The following is a 10,243-nucleotide window of genomic DNA, read 5'->3' on the forward strand; positions in this document are numbered from 1 at the left end:
CACATGACCAATCCCGCAACGCATCCAGGTCACGCAACAACTCTCCTTTAAAGGCACAGACAGAGCTGTTCTAGAAAGCTGATGAACATTATAGAAGGATTATGTTTCACTAAACTTATTATATATTAATAAATATATAATTAAATATAATGATTAGCCTATGTATCAATAAATATATTTCCTTGATCTTTATGTGCAATAAATATAAAATAACATTATATTATATTATATTATATTATATTATATTATATTATATTATATTATATTGGTGTAATGGTTTATGCACAATGCATTTTTGGAAAACATTCAAATGTCAGTATTAATGTAATTTTTATACGTTTTTATAGCAAATGCAAAGTACCCTTTAGAGGGCGCAACAACATTACAGTAGACTGTGAAAGGGCTTTTTGTGAGTATTTATGTAAATATAGGTATAGATAGCTGTGGAGCTTGCATATCTCTCTCTATATCTGTCATGTTTGCACACAGAAATATGCGTTGTATTAATTAGACGGTTAGTGTGTCCTTTCACGTTTCTGGATTTCCATGATGTCAGCAGTGCTTAATGGAAAAAAGATTTTGGACATGCAAATGTTGGTTTCCATATACCGACATCAGGCCCTTGATTCTTCACTGGTTTGGATTTAGTCCGGCCATGTGTTATAAACGATATCATCAGTTATTGTCTTTGTGTCGACTGAAGCCAGAAACACCCACAAACCTGCACGGGTCTAAAATGTCACATTCACATAAACTGTGAAACATCAACCCCCTTAAACTGTGTCATGATGAAGACCGTCCACCTACTCTGTTTAATTCAGTCCTCCTCCAGTGCTTGTGTCTCAACACAATAGATCTTCTGTGAGGTGGAGCGGGTGCATGTGGCAGAGAGGAACAGGCCTTTCATTTATTCAGGGTATTACTTGCAAATGAATTCCATCAGTGTTTAATGGCGTCCGGTTGGTGTTTATGAGTGAATGGTCAGAATCTGTGTGCTTTTGTCTGCAGTGTTAAAGCGGAGAGCAGAGTGAAGCCCTATAGGTGGCACTACAGCATTATAGTTAGTTGTGAAACGTTTATGTTCTTGAGGTTGTGAGTAGGCCTGTATGTTTACACACATACATATAGGCTGTCATTTGCATGTGAATTTGACGTCAGTTGTTTAGATGGTGAATGTATTTGCACACGTAGACGCTCAGCTGGAAACACTGGTCACTTTAACCCCTGCGACAGACCCGGGGGACTCCAGTGTTTCAAAAATGTAAATTCCTTTACCCAATGGATACAGATGTACAGGCAAAACAAATATTTCTCATTCTGTTGAATTGCACAGTGTAAATTAAAGCATATCTAATTGGATTTCTTCCCAATATATAATGTTTAGCTGTTTCTGAATTGTGCATTAAATAAAATAAAACTTTGTGAGGTTTCAGACCAAAAACATACTAAGAAGACTTTAATGCATGGCCAATAAGGCATTGCATGCATGCAGTCCTCATGTAAAGCGGTAGTAAACCTCATTGAAACGGAAATAGCGACATACCTTGTCTTGCATATTGTGGTGTGCATTTTCACAAGATGGTCTAGATATTACATTTCCCAGCAAGCAATAGCCGTCTTTTCAACGTCTGGGTTAAATATAGACCCGATATAGTCCGGCTATGTGTAACCCACTTTTAGCCCAAATAACATTTAATCTGGATAAATGTATTTTTTTCCAAAATAACTTGTGAGATGTATGATATTCCATCATGTAAGCAAAGTCTACCGTGATTACAAGTTGTTTGGCTTACTTTATTTTAGGCTACATGTTATAGGCTGTGCGTAGCCACGATTTAGCTCGTATTCAGACCCGGCTATGCGTAACCCACTTTTAGCCCAAATAACATTTAATCTGGATAAATGTATTTTTTTCCAAAATAACTTGTGAGATGTATGATATTCCATCATGTATGCAAAGTCTACCGTGATTACAAGTTGTTTGGTTTACTTTATTTTACATGTTATATGTGTAGGCTGTGCGTAGCCACGATTTAGCTCGTATTCAGACCCGGATATGCGTAACCCAATTTTAGCCCAAATAACATTTAATCTGGATAAATGTATTTTTTTCCAAAATAACTTGTGAGATGTATGATATTCCATCATGTAAGCAAAGTCAGATGTGATTACAAGTTGTTTGGTTTACTTTATTTTATATGTTCTATGTGTAGGCTGTGCGTAGCCACGATTTAGCTCGTATTCTGACCCGGCTATTGTAGCCCACTTTTAGTCAAAACTGATTAATTGTAGCCTAGTTTTTTTGCCAGGCAGTGCATGAAATGGTTGATATTCCATCATGTTCACATTGGTAATGATATCTGCAAGGTTCAATGTGACATTTTACGACATGGTCGATCTGTTGTCACGATTTAGCTCCAAATTGGACGGGCTATATGCGGTCTGCTTTAGCCCACCTGGCGAAATCAAAGCAATCTGGTCTACGTATGGCTTGGCTATAGCCCTGATTCAGACCAGCGAGCTAGTATAAGAATATTAGTCTTAAAAATGTTTTCGCTCACACAGCTTAATGTTTGCTGTCACACATAAACATAACATTCATACACAATCTACGATATGACTGTCATTTCAAATTAAATCAAATGCAATTGCATTTCTCAACCGCTAGATGGCACAATCGAAACACTACTGAGACATGACTACTGGGACTGGGACTACTGGCATTGCGCGACTAGATCACTTTAGCCAGATCTCGCGATAAACATTTCCTCCATTTTCAATTTTATTTTACACGAGGCTGCTGTCAGAGAGCAACGGGCGAGCAACACTCTGAAAACCTTCAAATTTCTACTTCGGTCTTGTAAGTATGCGTGTTATTTTTGTTATGTTCATTGTTTAAATTAGTTAGTTGTTATAATGTGTAGAAACCGTGACATTTTAACATTACCATTGCAGAGTACTATTTTTCTCCAACAAGTTAACGTTACTTGCACGTGTTATTGCAACTGTGTGCCCTTAATCTAAAATGTATCTAAATTCAAGGTGGTAAGCATGAAACTATGAAACTTATCATTACTATTTTTTATTAATATTAAAGATACCAATATATTTTTGTTTTTAGATTGGAGTAAGAAATAATAGTTTTTGATTTAATGCAAATTTTCAAAGTATACTTTACATAAAACTTAACAGCAACATAGTGCAACATGAAAAGAAATTATAAAAAAATATTTTTTCCTTTCCAATTAATAAAAGGTAGTGGCAAACAGTAAAGTCTTTAAACTTTATTTAAAAGAATTAAAATATGCAGCATACATTCAGTTTTCAGTGAATTTGTTTCAGATATATGGTGCATAAAAACCGCAATGCTGCTTCTCCATGTTTTGTTTTGACTTTTTTTTTTTAATTTTGACTTATAAATTTGATATAAAAGTAGCTGGCTACTGTCCCAGATGACCTGAGAGGTCTACTCTGGATGGTTCATAATGCATCAGAAGATTAGAAATTTACTTTGGCCTTAAAATGTTAATTAATTTAATAACCAGCTGTAGTATTTTGATATGAATTCTTTGACAGACATATAGCCAGTGTAAAAACCTCAGAACTGGAATGATGTAATCCACTTTATTCGATTTCAAGACACTGTTTATCGCAAATTATCCAGCAATCAGTCAACAAAGTACAGCAATTGAATATACAGAACACTTGTCAATGACTACCATTAAATGTCTTGTTACCAACATTCTTCAAAATATATATTTTTTTGTGTGTGTTCAACAGAAGAAAGCCATACATGTTTGGAACCAAGTGAAAGTGAGTAAATGCTTACATGATTTTTTTTTTTTAGTGAACTACCCCTATAAGTATCTTTTTATGTTCATTAGAGTTATATGAGTAAGTGATAAAGAATGATTTATAGGGATAGTTCACTTTGAAATTAAATTTTGGCATGTTTTAGCTTACCTTAAGGGCATCCAAGATGTAGGTGTCTTTGAAGTAGTTTCAATTTTGATATTTTTAGGTCAAACTGTTCTTGTCTGTCTGTCAGTCATATAATGCAGGTCTATATGGTCACTACCTGAAAGAGCACGATTGTTGTCACGATTTGTTATTTCTCTTACATTGAGCGCGCTTTTTGACGTGCCTACATTTGTAATTAAAAAATTTTGGTCAGCAGGAAAAATTGTCTAACGAACAGTTCTGTTTAAAAATACGTACTGAAATCGAACCGAAAGCCTCGTACAGAATGGTTCAATACGTGTATCGTTACACCCCTAAAATATATATGTATATATATATATATATATATATATATATATATATATATATATATATATATATATATATATATATATATATATATATATAATTAGTGCATCACCATTATGCAGGCTAAAATGTTTAATTATTGATATTAATTTATTAATAATATTGATATAAATTATATAGTCTCAATCTATATTCCGTTAACTCTATATTGGCCAGCTCTAGTGTGCATCCTAGCAAAAGTGAATGACTGTAATTAGTTAAAAATGATTGTCAACAATGCTTTTCTTGAGCAATAATTTTTTTCTTTTTCTCATTTGGCAGACGCAGTGATGACCAACTTTCCTTCGGCGACTGAATGGGAAATAAAAAATGCAATTTCTGGTCATTTTAAACAAGCACCAGGAAGAGATGGGGGTGGTGGTTTTGGATATAAAGCTAATAATTCATTCTTAAAAAATTTAGTATCTTAAGTTGTTTTACATATTTTCCAATATTTTATTTGTTAATTTTTATGTTTGAATGTTGTCTAAGTTGTTAATATAATTGTTCTAAATAAATCCTTTATATTCAATTAGTTTGGATGGATTTTCATTTATGAGAACCTGTTATATTTGAGTGAAAAGAATCCTTATGCCTCATTTTGTTGTCTATTACATGTATATGTAGTGTAATTGATGACTAGTCTATTCTTGGGCTATGGTTAGACGTCTATTAGATTTTCACTGACAGCCCAAAATCAGCCTTGTTTTAGCCTAGACCCATATTGCCTGTCTATTAGACGTATATATGTAGTCGTTTAATAGCTGTCTAATTGATGACTAGTCTATTCTTGGGTTATGGTTAGACGTCTATTAGACGTATAAATATAGTCATTCAATAGCTGTCTGATTGTCTATTCTTGGGCTATGGTTAGACGTCTATTAGACGTATACATGTAGTCATTCAATAGCTGTCTATTCTTGGGCTATGGTTAGACGTCTATTAGACGTATACATGTAGTCATTCAATAGCTGTCTATTCTTGGGCTATGTTTAGACGTCTATTAGATTTTCACTGACAGCCCAAAATTAGCCTCGTTTTAGCCTAGACGTCTGGGCTGTGTTTAGACGGCTATTAGACGTCTATTAGACGCAAAATTGCTTGCTGGGTTTGATCTTTAAAAAATGAAATGTGTGCAGACACTGTAAAAAAAATAAAAAAATAATGCTGCCTTAATTTTTAAGTACAATCAACTTGGATGTTTAAGTTATTTCAACTTAAATTACATTTAACTTACTTAAAAATGAGTTTAATCTTGTATAACCTGTAAAAAAAAGATGAAAATCGCTGAACAATGTTAAAGAAATGTAAAAACATATGTCGTCATTGATCTTTTTTTTTTACAGTTCAGATGAATTGTTCACAGTTATGCATTTAGAAAACAGGATCAATTTTAATTCCATGCCGACTTTTTCTCAGCCACCTGATTTTTTATTTTGTCACAAAATAATTATATAATCGCCCAGCTCTTACTGTATATAAAGTTGCTCCGACTTTATCTGCATACACATAAAGCTATATATATGAAATAGTAAATCTCAACTGATCACTTTGTATTATCGCAAAATGTAAACCAGCTCTATGCGACTAACGTATGAAGATATTGAGATATTATAACGTCATGATTTCCTGTAAAGATTCTTTGAAACATTGTGTATTGTGAATAAGTTTCCTTTAAATAGGTTAAAATCATTAAAACTCCAGTTGAGTTGCACAGACTTGTTGTTTGAGTTCACATCCTTGCGCAGAGTATATGTTTTAGGCCTAAAACCGCAGATCAGTCTGTTATGAAGATCAGTGATGTGAGATAAACTTCGAAAGCAGGCTGTAAAAAGATTTTAAAGTCACATCACCTTTATAAAGCAGTGTCAAAGCAGCTTTACAGTGATAAACAGGAAAATAATGTCTATTAACTCAACTGAAAGTCCTTCCTTGTTTTGTGTCTGCTCTCAGAGAAGCAAAAAGCTACAATTTTCCAAGACAGATTTGACGTGTAAGTGGCCAAAACTGTCCAGACATCAACAGGACGTCACTTCTGAGAAAAACCAGCATGAAGTCACTCAGAGAGTGTGCTGGAAACCATGCGACAAATCCTCAATCCATTAGGGAGAAAATGAGAGTAAAGTTGTCCTGAAAGCAAATTGTTATAATGCAATAACCAGGTAAAAGTGTGGTAATGGCAACATATGTTCAGAAGTTTCTTTTCACCTGAATGCAACGGATAATCCAAAACACGAGAAGAACCAGTTCAGTCAGCCAGAGATCTGCACAAATAACTTCTCAAGCTGCACAATCCTGCCTAAGAAAAATATGAATGTTTTGCTTATGTTCTCATTAAGTTATAAAAGTGTAATTTCTGAATGTTCGCTGAACCTCTAGTTTCTTTTAGTTTGAACTGGTTATGCGAATGTTAAGGGAACACAATGTTTTACCGTTTTGCAAACTTCACAGAAAGTTACTTTTGAAGGTTCTCTGAACATTCAAGTAACAACGTTTAAAAAACATTAGGTGAACATCCAACAAAACATTTCAGAAGAAAACAGGTAACAGTGTCATTGTTACACATTATAGTAATAACTATAAATTATGCATAATTACATGCAACTAACCTTCAACCAATCCCCAATCCTAACTCTAACCCTATAGTAAGTACATGTTGTTAATTATTATTACTCAGTATTTAAATGCATAATTACACTGTAACAATGACACCTTAAAATAAAGTGTAACCGTAGTTACTTTAATGCAGCTAACCCTAATCCAAACCCTAGTTCATGAAGTTAATTAATATTACTCAGTACTTAAATGTATAATTACAGTCTAAAAAACATTCCATGAATGATGGTTAAATGTTGAGAACATTATTAATAACCAAATAACTTTCGTTTAATGTTACTGGAAGAACGTTTGTTCATAACCTTGCCAGAACATTCCCTGTTCGCTTTCTGACCCAAAAACACACTTGCATCCTTCTAGAAACTGAAGCACATTTGCTATGCAACTCAGTAGCAACCAGCATTCAAAAACCCAGTTTCTCTATAATGAAAGCTTAGTTTAGAGATCGATCGATCTGCATTTGGTGTTTTCGAAATAGGCCTAGTTGGGGAAGTTTAAAAAGCATTGAGATGATGATCGATGGCCTCAGGCGCTCAGCAGCTCGCCTTTATAAAGTGAAGCGCTAATGAATATCAGTAGGAGTGTGTGTGTGTGTGTGTGTGTGTGTGTGTGTGTGTGGGAGGGAGGAAGCGTTTATTAGTCCATCTGAACAAACATACAGCGGATAAGATAAGGTGTGTGCAGATTCAGAATGTCTCCGTTCGTGACCTTCCTCTCCTCCTTCACTCCACAGGCACCTGCGAGCGCTCGGCATGCTGGGTAAAATAACACTGGATTCCGGGAAACCGGGGCCTTTTTGGAGTCTTTGCAAAACAACATCTGCCAGTTTGCGCAGCTGAGCTGTTTTTGTTTTGTCAGGGTGAGCAATGGGAGATTGGAGGGCTTCGTTTTGACATGTTCAAACCCAATAAAGTTCTCATAGCAAACTGGACATTCACTTTCAAGCTCGTTTCCATTATAGATGCCATTTTAGGGTTGTTCTTAAAGGAACACGCCGACTTTTTGGGACTTATTCACCGTATCCCCCAGAGTTATATAAGTCCACACATACCCTTCTCATCTCCGTGTGTGCCATACCTCTGTCTGACGCACCCACCGCTAGCCTAGCTTAGCTCAAAGACTGGAGGTAAACGGCTCCAGCTAGCATACAAATCACAATAAGTCCAACTGCTACTCCGCCCGAGTAGCAGTGCTTCGTCTTCTGAGAATATAGTTCCTAGTATGTGTACGGTTAGAAGATGGCTGTGTCTCATGTGACCTTGTTATTCGTACACGCTGTGACTATACAAATCACAACATGTAAATAGGAAAATGTTGGCGTTATTTTGTCACTTATTGGGATTAGTATGCTAGCCGGAGCCATTTACCTCCAGTCTTTGTGCTAAGCTAGGCTAGCGGTGGGTGCGTCAGACAGAGTTACGGCACGCACGGAGATGAGAAGGGTGTGTATGGACTTATCTAACTCTGGGGGATACGGTGAATAAGCTAAAGTCCCAAAAAGTCGGCGTGTTCCTTTAAGTTAACCCTCTGGTTCTCTTCGTGCGTTGGTCCGAAAAAAATGACCGAAATTACTTTTTTTATTTCAATGAAATTAACTTATATTTTAATTCGATAATGTTTTTTATTTAATATTTTCTATTTTTAAGGGGATTTTATGGTACTAAATTATATTTACGCTGTATTTATAATCCATTTATTCACTTTTTGAGCGTAGACCTGCAAAATTAAATTTCCAACTTAAACTGTGGTAAATGTTGAATGCTCTAAAGCACAGACTGAAGTTTGATCTCTTTTTAAAGACGACACTTGGCAGATTATTACTGAAGTCAAAAAATGTACAGTTAAAAAAAAGTTACGCTTATGAAAAATGTGCAAAAATACTATTTAAATTTTTTATATGAAATATAAATTTTCAAAATCATGTTTTACTCTAAAACTGTGAGAAAATCAAAGCCACACATCTAAACAAGTTTTTCCAAATTTGAGCTGGATATCTCAAAAAATTATTTCGTTTGGCCGCAGTACCAAACGCTTCCACTAGATGAAAATCGTTTCCCATTAATTTCCAATGTGCTCATTTTTGAAGTGACTTTTTTTTTCAGGACCATTTAACCTGTCAAAATCATGTCCATGATTTTTTTTTTGTGTGTTTACATAGCAAGTGCCAAAACCTTTCCCAAGTTTCGTACCATTTCGATGAAGAAAAATAAATAAATAAAATAAGTACAAATTTTCGTCAAAAGTGACCGAAGAGCACCAGTAAAGGCAGACCCACATGCTCCCTTGTTTTTAGGCGCACCACATGCATTGACGGCTTGTCGTCACATTGATAAATGTTGATTGTCAATATGTTGTTCAATACTAGAAGTGAAATATTTTATTGACTATTATTTGGATAAGTCAGAACTGTTGAAGTGATGTAGTGTGTGTGATGGATGAAGATCACTGCTTATGCAGCTCACTAGTTTTTGAAGCTACAGGGTGTTTGATGGACCATAATGCAAAAAAAAAATTTTTTAAATGTGTGTATTTGTGTGATTTTTGCAATCGATCGGATCCCCATGATCAAAGCCAGTCTCAGAATACATATATGTGCTGTTTTATGCTTGATAATGAGAAAAGGCATCTTTATACTTTGCATGATGTGCTTTTACAGAGGTTTCAGCTGTGTACTGAATCCGGAAGGTGCTCCAACATTTCACCTGAAGCCTTTGAAGTGAGCTTGATAATGTAGTCAAAAACTGATGTGGTGCAAAAAGAGGCCCTTTTTGTGTGGACAATATGGAAATGCTCTGAAATTAGAGAACGGATGAAACCACATTACAAGAAAACTGGAAATACAGAATTATATCACACCTTTGAAATTCCGTGCCTCGATTATGCACTGCAAAAAGATTTTTTTTTTCTGTTTAGTTTTCCCAATACAAATATCCAAACGTTTTTACATCAAGATATATTTTCTTGAGAATCAGAATTACTTAAAATATTAAGTCTTGATATTTTTTTTTTTTAATTGAGTTCATGCTTGAAAAAAATAAAAAATAAAAAAAAATCTGCCAATGAGGTAAGATTAATTAAAACTTAATTCAAAGGGAAAACAGGGGAGTTTCAGCAAAAACTCACATAATTTAGATTTTTTTTTTTCAGAAAACATGACTTATCTCCAGAATATCTTACCATCTCAAGTAAATGTAACACTGTAAAAAAAAAAATTTATATGATCAATAAGTCATGACTTTTTACTTTAACTCATCAAAACAAGTTAAGAAATTTAAAAAAAAAAATCTTGTTTTACAAGATTCAACTCGTTTTAGGTCAG

The sequence above is a fragment of the Scardinius erythrophthalmus genome, assembly GCF_964197995.2.
Source record: "Scardinius erythrophthalmus genome assembly, chromosome: 3".
Classification (NCBI taxonomy): domain Eukaryota; kingdom Metazoa; phylum Chordata; class Actinopteri; order Cypriniformes; family Leuciscidae; genus Scardinius; species Scardinius erythrophthalmus.